This window comes from Pongo pygmaeus, chromosome X (genome assembly GCF_028885625.2).
Source record: "Pongo pygmaeus isolate AG05252 chromosome X, NHGRI_mPonPyg2-v2.0_pri, whole genome shotgun sequence".
NCBI lineage: Eukaryota > Metazoa > Chordata > Mammalia > Primates > Hominidae > Pongo > Pongo pygmaeus.
In genome coordinates this window covers 84427922-84443524 of record NC_072396.2, presented here as the reverse complement: position 1 = coordinate 84443524, position 15603 = coordinate 84427922, and the positions used below count along the sequence as shown (strand labels likewise).

The window sequence follows — 15603 nt, the reverse complement described above, 5'->3', positions numbered from 1 at the left end:
GACTTGCATCTTCATTGAATGGATATTGAAAATTTAAATGGAAGAAGTCATGGGATGGAACTAAAGATTACAGTCATAGAATTTTACAGCTAGAAGTACATTCACTGTATAGATATTTTTTTAAAGCTTAAAGAAATTGGTGATTTTTCCACAGTTGTACAATTAATGAAGGAGCCAGGATTAGAACAAAAGTTTTCTGACCCTCACAGTATTACTCTTTCTACTGCATCATGCTGGAAAGGGCTATTTTGAGAGAAGTAAATTACTAATTAGCTCATCAGAATTTCAAAGGATACACATAAAATGCACTTTGATGATGTTAGCTCAGGTGGGAAGCAAGGTTACTCAAACTAAGAAATTCACATCAAACATACTTGTAGAAAGATTTTAGTATCGTAATGCACTTTGAAGAAAGGGTAGGTACTTGAGGACTAGTGATTTAACTTTAGCTATATTATTTAAAATATAAAACAATAGGCTGGGCATGGTGGCTCACACCTGTAACCCTAATACTTTCGGAGGCCAAGTCAGGAGGATTGTTTGAGCCCAGGAGTTCAAGACCACCCTGACCAACATAGTGAGACACTGCCTCTAAAAAAATAGTTAAAAATTAATGGGGCATGATGGTGCGCATTTGTAGTCCCGGCTACTCGGGATGCTGAAGTTGGAGGATGGCTTGAGCCTTGGAGGTCAAGGTTGCAGTGGGCCATGATCACACTGTGCCCAGCCTGAGCATCTCTTAAAGATGAAAAACCAGTGCTGTGGCCAAACTCTCTGCCTGGATATGAAGAAGCCATCCCAAGATGAGTGGGGTTGCGAAGGAAGCCATCATGGTCCTGAAAAAGAGCCTAAACCAGGCCTGCTAAGTCTGAGTTTGGAGCAGCAGAGACCCCCGTTGGTGTGAGTTCCTGGAATATCACTTCCTAATAGGAGGTGAAACTCATTGAGAAGATGGATGACCACCTGACCCACCTCTACAGGCTTGCAGGCCCCAGACCTGGCTGGTCAAAAACTTCTTGTTGACAACTTGGATTCTCCCAAGCCCAGTGACTTATGACACCCAACAGCCTTTCCATGATCCTTCAACAGGAGGTTGTGCCAAAGCCACTTTCTCCAGTGTAAGACAGCTTTTTAACCACCCTAGAACTCTCTCCTAGTTGGTAGACCAAATGAAAACAATAAAACTTCTTTTTTTCTGCCATAAATAATATAGACAGACAGGTAGATAGGTGATTGAATAAAAGATATGTTTTTTAAATAGCTTTCTTAGTGCCTAGCAATAACCAATTGAAACAATATAAATTGGTGAGAGAAGAAGACCTCTTTCAGAGGTCTTAACAGAGCCCTGATATTTACCAGGCCTTGGGCAAGCCATTAAATCTCTTGGAGTCTTAATTTCCTTATCTCTAAAAGGAGCATAATAAATGCCTACTACACAGAATTCTTGTGAGAAATATAAATAATACATGCAAACGTCAAGGCCAATGCTTAGCACATAATGGGTACAAAACAACATCGATCTATCTGAATTCCAAAAGAATTAACATTATTGAGTGAATTAAAATTTTAACAAGGAATATGCAGAATCTTTGTAAAGAAAATTTCACTGAAACATATAAATGTGTAATTAAGTGAATCAAGAAACATGACAGTAGCCACTGAGTGGGATAAATGTTAATAAATAAATAAATAAAGCAAATGGAAAACAGAAAAAAGCAGGGGTTGCAATCCCAATTTCAGACAAAACAGAGTTTAAACCAACAAAGATCCAAAAAAACAAAGAAGGGCATTACCTATAAAGTGTTCAATTCAACAAGAAGATCCAACTACCTAAATCTCTATGCACCCAACACAGGAGTACCCAGATTCATAGAACAAGTTTTTAGAGACCTACAAAGAGACTTAGATTCACACAAAATAATAGTGGGAGACTTCAATGCCCCCACTTACAGTATTAGACAGATTAAGGCAGAAAATTAACAAAGATATTCAGGACCTGAACTCAGCACTGGATCAAATGGATCTGATAGACACCTGAAGAAGTCTCCACCCAAAAACAACAGAATATACATTCTTCTCATCCTCACATGGCACATATTCAAAAATTGATCCCATGATTGGATATAAGACACTGAATGACTTTTGAATAAATAATAAAATTAGATCAACAATCAAGAAGTTCTTTTTTTTTTTTTTTTTGAGATGGAGTTTCACTCTTGTTGCCCAGGCTGGAGTGCAATGATGCAATCTCCGCTCACCGCAACCTCCGTCTCCCAGGTTCAAGCGATTCTCCTGCCTCAGCCTCCCGAGTAGCTGGGATTACAGGCATGTGCCACCACCCCCTGGCTAGTTTTTGTATTTTTAATAGAGATGGGGTTTCTGCATGTTGGTCAGGCTGGTCTCAAACTCCTAATGTGAGGTGATCCACCTGCCTCGACCTCCCAAAGTGCTGCATTTACAGGCGTGAGCCACCATGCCTGGCCAAGTTCTTAAACCACCAATGACATTCTTCATAGAAATAGAAAAAAACAATTTTAATTTATGTGGAACCAAAAAAGAGCCCAAATATCCAAGGCAATTCTAACCAAAAAACAAAGCTGGAGGTATCATCTTACCCAACTTTATACTACAGGGTTACAGTAATCAAAACAGTATGGTACTGGTACAAGAACAGACACATAGATGAATGGAACAGAATAGAGAGCCCAGAAGTAATGACACACACCTACAATTATCTTATCTTTGACACAGCTAACAAGAACAGGAAAAACCAAGATAGAACTCCCTATTCAATAAATGATGCTGGGATAACTGTCTAGTCATATGTAGGTGATTGAAACTGGACCCCTTCCTTGACTTAAATATAAAACCCAAAACTGTGAAAACCCTGGAAGACAACCTAGGCAATAATAACATGTTGGACATAGGAATGGGCAAAGATTTGGTAATGAGGATGCCAGAAGCAATTGCAACAAAAGCAAAAACTGACAAATGGGATCTAATTAAACTAAAGAGCTCTGCACAGCAAAAGAAACTATTAACAGAATAAAGAGACAACCTACAGAATGGAAGAAAATTTTTGCAAATATGCATCCAACAAAGGTCTAATACCCAGCATCTACAGGGAACTTAAACAAAATTACAAGAAAAAAAACATTGAAAACTAAGCAAAGGACAAGAATAGGCACTTTTCAAAAGAATACATACATGTGGCCAACAGGCAAATGAAAAAAAAGCTCAATATCACTGACAATTAGAGAAATGCAAATCAAAACCACAATGAGATACCATCTCGCACCAGGCAGAATGGCTATTACTGCAAAATAACTGGTGTGGGAGTGGTTGCAGAGAAAAGGAATGTTTATACACTGTTGATGGGAATAAAAATTAGTTCAGCCATTGTGGAAAGCAGTATGGCGATTCCTCAAAGACCTAAATACAGAAATAACATTTGGCCCAGCAATCCCCTTATGGCAAATAAACCCAGAAGAATATAAATTGTTCCATCATAAAGACGCATATACATGTGTTTATTGAAGCACTATTCACAATAGCAAAGACATTGAATCAACCTAAATGCTCATCAATACTAGACTGGATAAAGAAAATGTGGTAGATACATACCATGGAATACTATGCAGCCATAAAAAAGAACAACATCATGTCCTTTGCAGGAACATGGATGAAGCTGGAAGACATTTTCCTTAACAAACTAATGCAGGAAGAGAAACCCAAATACCACATGTTCTCACTCATAAATGGGAGTTAAATGATGAGAACACATGGACACATAAAAGGGAACAACAAACACTAGGGCCTATTGAAGGGTGGAAGGTGGAAAGAGGGAGAGGATCAGAAAAAAATAACTAATGGATACTAGGCTTAATACCTGGGTGATGAAATAATCTGTACAATAAACCCCTATGACACAAGTTTACCTATATAACACAACTGCACATGTACCCCTAAACTTAAAATAAATTTTTTTTAAAAAAAGAAACATGACAGTAGTCACTAAGTAGTATAAAAGTTAAGTAAATAAGTAAATAGAAACATGACAGGCTGAGTGCAATGGCTCATGCCTGTAATCCCGGCACTATGAGAGGCCCAAGTGGGAGGATCACTTGAGGCCAGGAATTTGAGATGAGCCTGGGCAACACAGCAAGACCCCATCTGTAAAGAAAAAAGAAAGAAACATAACATACATAGCACAACAATTGCAGTCAATACCCTCGATGTAAAATATGAGAGTGGAGAAGAAAAACATGACAAAATTTTTCTGAGGTTTCTCTGAAAAAACAAATAGAAGATAATGGCTTAAAAATGAAAAAGAGAAAAAAATCTTATGTGTGAAAGCTAGCCTTGTCAGATATTAAAATTTAATGCAACCTACAATGATTAAATTAAAATAACATTGGTACCAGGTCAATGGAACAGAACAAACAGTGAAGAAACAGACCTTAGTATAACACTTTAATAGATGGCAAAGAGAGTATGATGCAACAATTGTGAAAGTAAAGATATTTAATAAATAACGCTGGAACAACTGATTGGCTATTTCATAAACAATCCTCTCACATCATATAAAATAAATTCCAGCTGGATAAAAAGTAGTTAAATTTTCTTAATACAAAAAAATCAAATTATAAAAATTTAAAATAGTAGAAAAGAAAAGTTGATTATGCAATAAATTTCAGGATGAGGGGTCACTTTCTAAGTTTAGGAACAATGGGAAATAAATTATAAAATAAAACAATAGATAGGATAGAATTTTATAAATTTCATCATTAAAAACAGCATAAATCAAATTTTAAAAAGAACAAAATTGGAAAAATTACCTGCAACAAATATTACAGAAATTCATATTTGTTGGTTATAGTCTTAATATATAAGCAGTTCATACAAATTGATAAGAAAAATACAAAAACTCCAGTATATAAATGAATAAGTAGATGATTCACAGGAGATACAATATAAATGTCTAATGAACAAGTAACATGTTTAATTTCACTAAATCAAAGAATTTCAACTAAAAATAGACAGTAACGATTTTATCTAATCTATTAGAAACATATGTATGATGGTTTCATGATAAAGCACTTTCACACACTACTGGAAGAAATAATAAAATTAATGGGATGCGGTGGCATACCTTGTAGTTCCAGCTACTTGAGCAGGAGGATTACTCGAGCCCAGGAGTTCAGGGCTGCAGTATGCTATGATCTTGTCTATGAATAGCTACTCCACTCCAGCCTGAGCAACATAGTGAGATCTTGTCTCTGAAAAAATTAGTGGGAGTATAAATTAGTATATTTCTGAAAAGTAATTTGGTATTATTTTTGGAGAGCTTTTTAAAATGTTCATATTAGGCCAGGCACGGTGGCTCACACCTGTAATCCCAGCACTTTGGGAGACCAAGGTGGGTGAATCAATTGAGGTCAGGAGTTCAAGACCAGCATGCCTAACATGGAGAAATCCCATCTCTACTAAAAAACACAAAAACTAGCCAGGTGTGGTGGCACACCTGTAGTCTCAGCTTCTTGGGAGGCTGAGGCAGGAGAATCACTTGAACCTGGAAGGCAGAGGTTGCAGAGAGCCGATCACATCTCTACTCCAGCCTGGGCAACAGAGCAAGATTCCATCTCAAAAAAAAAAAAAGTTCATATTATTTAACCCAGTAATTTAAGTTTTATGAATCTATCATAAGGACTTAATCCAAAATACAGACAAAGATTAATGTATGATTATGTCTAATAGTACTTTAGTTATGATAACAAAGGGAAATAAACCAACATAGAACATTAAGCTAAAGTAATTATAGTATGTCCAAACAATGTAACTCTTCACAGCTATTTAAAAAAAAGAATAGTTTTTAATGACATAACAAAATATTTATGCCATACTGTCAAATGGAACAAGAGCAGAAATCAGATACTTTTGGAAACAAATAAGGCATAATGTCAGGTTGGAAAGAAATGTGACAAAATACTGAGAGTGGTTCTTTCTGAGTGGTGAGATTTTTCTGTTTTTGTGATAGTGTTGAAATACTTATTTTTTTTTTATTATACTTTAAGTTTTAGGGTACATGTGCACAACGTGCAGGTTTGTTACATATGTATACATGTGCCATGTTGGTGTGCTGCCCCCATTAACTCGTCATTTAACATTAGATATATCTCCTAATGCTATCCCTCCCCCCTCCCCCCACCCCACAACAGGCCCCGGTGTGTGATATTCCCCTTCCTGTGTCCATGTGTTCTCATTGTTCAATTCCCACCTATGAGTGAGAACATGCAGTGTAACTTATTTTTATACTAAAAGGGCGAACATGCTTGCTGTTAAAAGTATATTTAAAAGTTCAGAATATTAAAATTGAAAAGTAAAAGTTTTCTTTCCTCATCCCTACTATAACTCAAATATTCTTACTGTATAGCTACCTGTGCATGCTTTCAAGCATTTTAAATATACTCACAAAACTGTATTATTTTATACTAATAAAAATTTTACAAAACACAGGAGTTCTTACACAAATATGTGTCCCTAAAATGGCTGATAAAATATTACCTTACCATAAATAAAATGATAATATTTTTGAGAAAAACTTGTAATGACAATACTGTCTTCATGAAATATTATTGTGCACCTATGAGCTATTCTACATGCTTAAAATATTACCATATAGAACAGATTAGTATTGGTCATTGCTGTTCAGAAGTTTATAATCTATATTTCTATAGCTTCAGAGTACAGTATTTAATTATTTTAGAGCAAGATCTACAAAATCAGTAATTACAGACAAAAGTAAAAAAGTATTCATTGAATTAATTTGCATAGCCAAGACACCCGGTTTGTCTAGGTTCTGCCACTGTTAATAATTACATGTGTGATTTTGAGCACTTAAGAATGTTGACCTCATCTTCATCTGTAAAATGTGAGGGGTTTTGATTAGATCTTTTTTTTTTATTTGTTTGTTGTTTGTTTGTTTGAGACAGTCTCACTCTGTCACCAAAGCAGGAGTGCAATGGTGTAATCTCTGCTCACTGCAACCTCCAACTCCTAGGTTCAAGTGATTCTCCTGCCTCAGCCTCCTGAGTAGCTGGGACTACAGGCGTGTGCCACCATGCTGGGCTAATTTTTGTACTTTTAGTAGAGATGGGGTTTCGCCATGTTGGCCAGGTTGGTCTCAAACTCCTGACTTCAAGTAGTCCACCCTCCCCGGCCTCCCAAAGTGCTAGGATTACAGATGTGAGCCACTGCACCCCTCCAATTAGATCATTTCTAGAATCACATCTAGCTTTACATTTTCTACATTTTATGAATCACACAGCTGAATTCTACCAGAGGTAAAAAGAATAGCTGGTACCATTTCTACTGAAACTATTCAAAAACATTGAAAAGGAGGAACTCCTCCCTAACTCATTCTATGAGATCAGCATCATCCTGATACCAAAAACTGGGAGAGAAACAACAACAAGAAAACTTCAAGCCAATATCCTTGATGAACATTGATACAAAAATTGTCAATAAAATATTGGCAAATCAAATCCAGCAGCACATCAAAAAGCTTGTCAACCACAATAAAGTTGATTTCATTCCTGGGATGCAAGGTTGGTACAACATATGCAAATTAATAAATGTGATTCATCACATAAACAGAACTGAAGAAAAAAAACCACATGATTATCTCAATAGATGCAGAAAAGAACTTCAATAAAATTCAACATCCCTTCATGTTAAAACCTCTCAATAAACCGCATATTGAAGGAACATACCTAAAAATAATAAGAGCTATATATGGCAAATCTACAGTCAATATCATACTGAATAGGCAAAAGCTAAAAGCATTCCCTTTGAAAACTGGAACAAGACAAGAATGTCCTCTCTCACCACTCCTATTCAATGTAGTATTGGGAGTTCTGGCCAAGGCAATCAGGCAAGAGAAAGAAATAAAGGTATTCAAATAGGAAAAGAGGAAGCCAAACTATCTTTGTATGCAGATGCTATGATTCTATATCTAGAAAACACCATTGTTTCAGCCCAAAAGCTTCTTAAGCTGAAGCAACTTCAGCAAAGTTTCAGGTTACAAAATCATTGTTAAATATTTACTGTCATTCCTATACACTAACAACAGGCAAGCAGAGAGCCAAATCATGAATGAACTTCCATTCATAATTGCTAAAAAAACAATAAAATACCTAGGAATACAGCTAACAAAGTAAAGGACCTCTTCAAGGAGAACCAAAACCTACTGCTCAAAAAAATTAGAGAGGACACAAACAAATGGAAATACATTTCATGCTCATGGATAAGAAGAATCAATATCGTGAAAATGGTAAGACTGCCCAAAGCAATTTATAGATTCAATGTTATTAATTGAATAGTTCCATTAAACTACCATTGACATTCTTCACAAAATTAGAAAAAAAACTACTTTAAAATTCATATTGAACCAAAAAAAGCCCAAATAGTCAAGATGATCCTAAGCAAAAAACGAAAACAAAAACAAAAAAAAAAGCTGAAGGAATCACACTACCTGACTTAAAACTATACTACAAGGCTACAATAACCAAAACAGCATGGTACTAGTACAGGAACAGACACATAGACCAATGGCAAAGAATAGAGAACTTAGAAATAATACCACACACCTACAACCATCTGATCTTTGACAAACCTTACATAAAAAAGCAATGGGGAAAGGACTCCTTATTTAATAAATGATGCTGGAAGAACTGGCTAGCCATATGCAGAAAATTGAAAATGGACCCCTTTCTTACACCTTATACAAAAATTAACTGAAGATAGATTAAAGGCTTAAGTGTAAAACCCAAAACTATAAAAGCCCTAGAAGAAAATCTAGGCAATGCCATTCAGGATATAGGCACGAGCAAAGATTTTAAAACAAAAATGCCAGAAGCAATTGCAACAACAGCAAAAATTGACAAATGGGATCTAATTAAACTAAACATCATCTCTTGCACAGTAAAAGAAACTATCATCAGAGTCAACAGACAACCTAAAAATGGGAGAAAATTTTTGCAATCTATCCATCTGACAAAGGTCTACAAAGAGCATAAACAAATTTACAAGAAAGAAAACAAACAACCCCATTAAAAAGTGGGCAAAGGAAATGAACTGACACTTCTCAAAAGCAGACATTTATGTGGCCAAGAGGCATATGATAAAAAACTCAACATCACTGATCATTAGAGAAATGCAAATCAACTACAATGAGATACCATCTCATGTCAGTTGGAAGACTGGAAGACAGTGTGGCAATTCCTCAGAGACCTAGAGGCAGAAATACCATTTGACCCAGCAATCTCATTACTGAGTATACACCCAAAGGAATATAAATAATTGTATTATAAAGATACTTGTGCACATATGTTCATTGCAGCACTATTCACAACAGCAAAGACATGGAATCAACTTAAATGCCCATCAATGATAGACTAGATAAAGAAAATGTGGTACATATACACTGTGAAATAGTTCTATAAAAAGAAATGAGATCATGTCATTTGCAGCAACATGGATGCAGTTGGAAGCCGTTATCCTCAACAAACTAATGCAGGAACAGATAACCAAACACACATGACAACACTGTAACTGTGGTGTGTAAACCAGTCTTACCCTAACTAGAAAGACTAAACAATAAACCAGTAAAAAAATAATAACTACATTATATATAGATATAAACAGAAACAACAAAAAAGTTAAAAAGCAGGGGACAAAATTAAGGAGAGTTTTTATTAATTTGGCTTTTGCTTGTTTGTTTGTTTATGTAAATAGTGTCAAGTTGCTATCAGGTTAAAAGAATGAGTAGCAAGATAGTATTTGCAAGACTCATCAGAAGCTCAAACCAAGAAACACAAAAAATACACAAAAAATTAAAAGCAAGAAACTAAATAATAGCACCAGAGAAAATCACCCTCACTAAATGAAGATAGGAAGAAAAAAAATGAGACTACAAAACAACCAGAGAACAAATAACAAAACAACAGGAGTAAGTTCTTACTTACTAATAATAACACTGAATGTAAACAAACTAAACTCACCAATCAAAAGACACACACTGAGTGAATGGATAAAAAAACAATACTCACTTATCTGTTTCCTGCAAGAAACACACTTTACCTAAAAACGTGCACATAGACTGAAAATAAATGGATGGAAAAAGATATCATATGTGAAGGGAAATTTTTAAAAAAGCAGGAGTATCCATACTTAGACAAAATAGATTTCCAGACAAAAACTTTAAGAAGAGACAAAGGCAGTCACTATATAATGATAAAGTGCTCAGTTCATCAAGTTCATAAAACAATTTTAAATATATATGCACACAACCCTGGATCTCCCAGATATATAAAGCAAGTATTAATATTATTAGAGCCAAAGAGGGAGATAAGCCCCAGTACAATAATAGCAGCAGACAGCACTGGACAGATCTTCCAAAAAATAAACAAAGAAACATCAGCCTCAGTGTGCAATATAGATCAAGTGCATCTAATAGATATTTACAGAACATTTCATCCAATGACTGCAGAATACACAATTTTTTCCTCAGCACATGGATCATTCTCAAAGATAGACCATATGTTAAGTCACAAAACAAATATAAAAATATTCAAAAATGGAAATAATATCAAGCATCTCCTCTGTCCACAATGGAATAAAGCTAGAAATTAACAACAAGAAAAATTTTGGAAACTATACAAATACATTGAAGTTAAACAACATGCTCCTCAATGACCAGTGGGTCAATGAAAAATTAATGAAGGAAATTGAAAAAATTTTTGAAACTAATAATAATGGAAACAGTACAAAACCAAATTTATGGGATACAGCAAAAGCAATACTCAGAGGGAAGTTTATAGCTAAAAGTGCCTACATAAAAAAAACTTCAAATAAACTATCTAACAATTCACTCTAAAGAGCTAGAAAAGCTAGAAAAAAATCAAAACCAAAAGTTAGTAGAAGAAAAGAAATAATAAAGATCATAGCAGAAATAAGTGAAATGGAAATGGAGAAACAATACAGAAGATAAATAAAACACAAGGTTGATTTTTTTGAAAAGTTAAACAAAATTGACAAGCCTTTAGCCAGACTATGAAGAACAGAAGTTTCAAATAAATAACATCAGAAATGAAAAAGGAGACATTACAACTGACACTGCAGCTATTCAAAAGATCGTTAGTGGCTACTATAAACAACTATATTTCAATAAATTGGAAAACCTAGAAGACATAGACAAATTCCCAGACACATACGACCTACCAAGAATAAAACAGGGAGAAATCCAAGACTTGGAAAGACCAATAACAGGTAACAAGATTGAAGCCATCACAATAAGTCTCTCATTAAAGAAAAGCTCAGGAGCCAATGGCTTTGTGCTGAATTCTGCCAAACTTCTAAAGAACTAATACCAATCCTACTCAAACCAGTTTTTAAAAAATAGAGTACAAGGGAATACTTCCAAACTCATTCTGCAAGGCCAGTAGTACCCTGATACCAAAACCAAAGATGCATCATAAAAAGGAAACTACAGGCTAATATCTCTGATGAATATTAATGCAAAAATCCTCAACAAAATACTAACAAACTGAATTCAACAATAAATTAGAAAGATAATTTATCACGACCAGTATGATTTATTCCTGGGATGCAAGGAGAGTTTAATATATGCAAATCAATCAGTCTGATACATCATATCAATAGAACGAAGGATAAAAACAATCTGATCATTTTAATTGATGCTGAAAAACATTTGATAAAATTCAACATCCCTTCATGATAAAAACCCTCAAAACACTGGGAATAGAAGAAATAAATGTCAACATAATAAAAGCCATATATGACAGACACACAGCTAGTATCCTACTGAGTAGAGAAAAACTGAAAGGCTTTTCTCTAAGATCTAAGCATGACAATAATGCCCATTTTCACCACTGTTATTCAACATAGTACTGGAACTCCTAGTAAGAGCAATCAAACAAGAGAAAGATATAAAAGGCATCTAAATTGGAAAGGAAGAAAGTAGGTCACTTGAGCTCAGGAGTTTGAGACCAGCCTGGGCAAAATAGCGAGACCCCTCTCTACAAAAAATACAAAAATTAGCCAGGCATGGTGGCACGCACATGTGGTCCCAGCTACTCGGGAGGCTGAGGCAGGAGAATTGCTTGAACCTGGGAGGTGGAGGTTTCAGTGAGCCAAGATTATGCTATTGCACTCCAGCATGGGAGACAGTAGTAGAATTCTGTCTCAAAAAAAAGGACAAAATATTTGAATAGACATTTATCAAAGAAAACATACAAATGGCAAACAGACATGAAAATGTGCTCAACATCATGGATCATCAGAAAAATGCAAATCAAAACTACAATGAGATATCATCTTACCCCAGATAAAATGGCTTTTATCCAAAAGTCAGGCAATAGAAAATGCTCACGAGGATGTGGAGAAAAGGGAACCCTTGTACACCATTGGTGGAAATGTAAATTTACATTTACATTTGGAATGTAAATGTACAACCACTATGAAGAAGAGTTTGGAGATTCCTCAAAACTAAAACTTGAGGTACCATATGATCCAACATCCCCACTGCTGGATATATACCCCCACCCAAAAAATAAATATATATATTGAAGAGACATCTTCACTCTTATGTTTGTTGCAGCACTTTTTTAAATAGCTAAGATTTGGAAGCAACCTAAGTGTCCAGCAATAGATGAATGGATAAAGAAAATGTGATACATATGCACAATGGAGTACTACTCAACCATAAAAAAATGAGATCCTGTCAATGCGGGCTCTTTTTTGGTTCCATATGAACTTTAAAGTAGTTTTTTCCAATTCTGTGAAGAAAGTCATTGGTAGCTTGATGGGGATGGCATTGAATCTATAAATTACCTTGGACAGTATGGCCATTTCCACGATATTGATTCTTCCTATCCATGAGCATGGAATGTTCTTCCATTTGTTTGTGTCCTCTTTCATTTCATTGAGCAGTGGTTTGTAGTTCTCCTTGAAGAGATCCTTCACATCCCTTGTAAGTTGGATTCCTAGGTATTTTATTCTCTTTGAAGCAATTGTGAATGGGAGTTCACTCATGATTTGGTTCTCTGTTTGTCTGTTATTTGTGTATAAGAATGCCTGTGATTTTTGCACTTGATTTTGTATCCTGAGACTTTGCCGAAGTTGCTTATCAGCTTAAGGAGATTTTGGGCTGAGATGATGGGGTTTTCTCAATATACAATCATGTCATCTGCAAACAGGGACAATTTGACTTCCTCTTTTCCTAATTGAATACCCTTTATTTCTTTTTCCTGCCTGATTGCCGTGGCCAGACCTTCCAACACTATGTTGAATAAGAGTGGTGAGAGAGGGCATCCCTGTCAATCAAGCCAAAAGAACAAAGCTGGAGGCATCACGCTACCTGACTTCAAACTATACTACAAGGCTACAGTAACCAAAACAGCATGGTACTGGTACCAAAATAGATATATAGACCAATGGAACAGAACAGAGCCCTCAGAAATAATACCACACATCTACAACCATCTGATCTTTGACAAACCTGACAAAAACAAGAAATGGGGAAAGGATTCCCTATTAATAAATGGTGCTGGGAAAACTGTCTAGCCATATGCAGAAAGCTGAAACTGGGTCCCTTCCTTACACCTTATACAAAAATTCATTCAAGATGGATTAAAGACTTAAATGTTAGACATAAACCATAAAAACCCTAGAAAAAAAACCTAGGCAATATCATTCAGGACATAGGCATGGGCAAGGACTTCATGTCTAAAACACCAAAAGCAATGGCAACAAAAGCCAAAATTGACAAATGGGATCTAATTAAACCAAAGAGCTTCTGCACAGCAAAAGAAACCACCATCAGAGTGAACAGGCAACCTACAGAATGGGAGAAAATTTTTGCAACCTCCTCATCTGACAAAGGGCTAATATCCAGAATCTACAAGAACTCAAACAAATTTACAAGAAAAAAACAAACAACCCCATCAACAAGTGGGTGAAGGATATGAACAGACACTTCTCAAAAGAAGACATTTATGCAGCCAACAGACACATGAAAAAATGCTCATCATCACTGGCCATCAGAGAAATGCAAATCAAAACCACAATGAGATACCATCTCACACCAGTTAGAAAGGCAATCATTAAAAAGTCAGGAAACAACAGGTGCTGGAGAGGATATGGAGAAACAGGAACACTTTTACACTGTTGGTGGGAATGTAAACTACTTCAACCATTGTGGAAGACAGTGTGATGATTCCTCAAGGATCTGGAACTAGAATGACCATTTGACCCAGCCATCCCATTATTGGGTATATACACAAAGGATTATAAATCATGCTGCTCTAAAGACACATGCACATGTATGTTTATTGTGGCAGTATTCACAATAGCAAAGACTTGGAGCCAACCCAAATGTCCATCAATGATAGACTGGATTAAGAAAATGTGGCACATATACACCATGGAATACTATGCAGCCATAAAAAATGATGAGTTCATGTCCTTTGTAGGGACATGGATGAAGCTGGAAATCATCATTCTCAGCAACCTATTGCAAGGACAAACAACCAAACACCGCATGTTCTCACTCATAGATGGGAATTGAGCTATGAGAACACTTGGACACAGGAAGGTGAACATCACACACTGGGGCCTGTCGTGGGGTTGGGGGAGGGGGGAAGGATAGCATTAGGAGATATACCTAACGTTAAATGACGAGTGAATGGGTGCAGCACACCAACATGGCACATGTATACATATGCAACAAACCTGCACGTTGTGCACATGTACCCTAGAACTTAAAGTATAATAAAAAAAAATGAGATCCTGTCATTTGTAACAGTATGGATGAAACTGAATATGATTATGTTAATGAAATAAGCCAGGTGCATAAAGACAAACTTCACATGTTCTTACTTATTTGTGGGATCTAAAAGTTAAAAAAAATAGATTTCATGCACATACAGAGTAGAAGAATGGTTACCAGAGGCTGGGAAGTGTAGTTGGGGGCTAGCAGGGGGTGAGAATTGTTAATGAGTACCAAAAAATAAATATAAAAGAATGGTCTCTCTGCCTGGGTAGGTCCAGCAGTGTTGGCCACACACATCCCACTAGTGGTTGGGGTCACTGGCATTGGTTGAATATCACCCCTGGCTTTGGCCATGGCCATGGGAGAGATTTGGCACCCAGAGCCTCCAGGGGCCTCAGCTCAATGTGCACTGCCCCATGTGCAGATGTGAAACCCAGGCCCTGATGGGCACTGTGGCCTCTGCTCCATTTTGGCCACTCACATGGTCTTGCCCCTGGGTCTGGCCTCCAACCCCTAACCCTGTCCTCTCTGTGCAGGAAACTGGTCCTCCTACACCTGAGCCCAACACTGCCAGGTCTGTGGAAAGGGGGATACTCAGCTGGTTCTGTTTTTCAAATAAAACTGTTTGTCTAAAAGAAAAAATGGAAAAAAATGGATAAAACCTACTATTTGATAACACAACAGGATGACTATAGTCAACAATAAGTTAATTGTACAGTTTAAAGTAACTTAATGAATGTAATTGGATTGTT

At 36.2% G+C, this 15603-nt stretch overlaps 1 non-coding gene across 1 annotated transcript; it reads left to right on the top strand.

Annotated features, from left to right (window-relative positions):
* The first annotated feature begins 15173 nt into the window (after window positions 1-15173).
* Window positions 15174-15300, top strand: LOC129025590 (small nucleolar RNA ACA64). Its single transcript, XR_008497332.1, has one exon. It is a non-coding gene; the product is annotated as a small nucleolar RNA ACA64 (small nucleolar RNA).
* The last annotated feature ends 303 nt before the right edge of the window (window positions 15301-15603 follow it).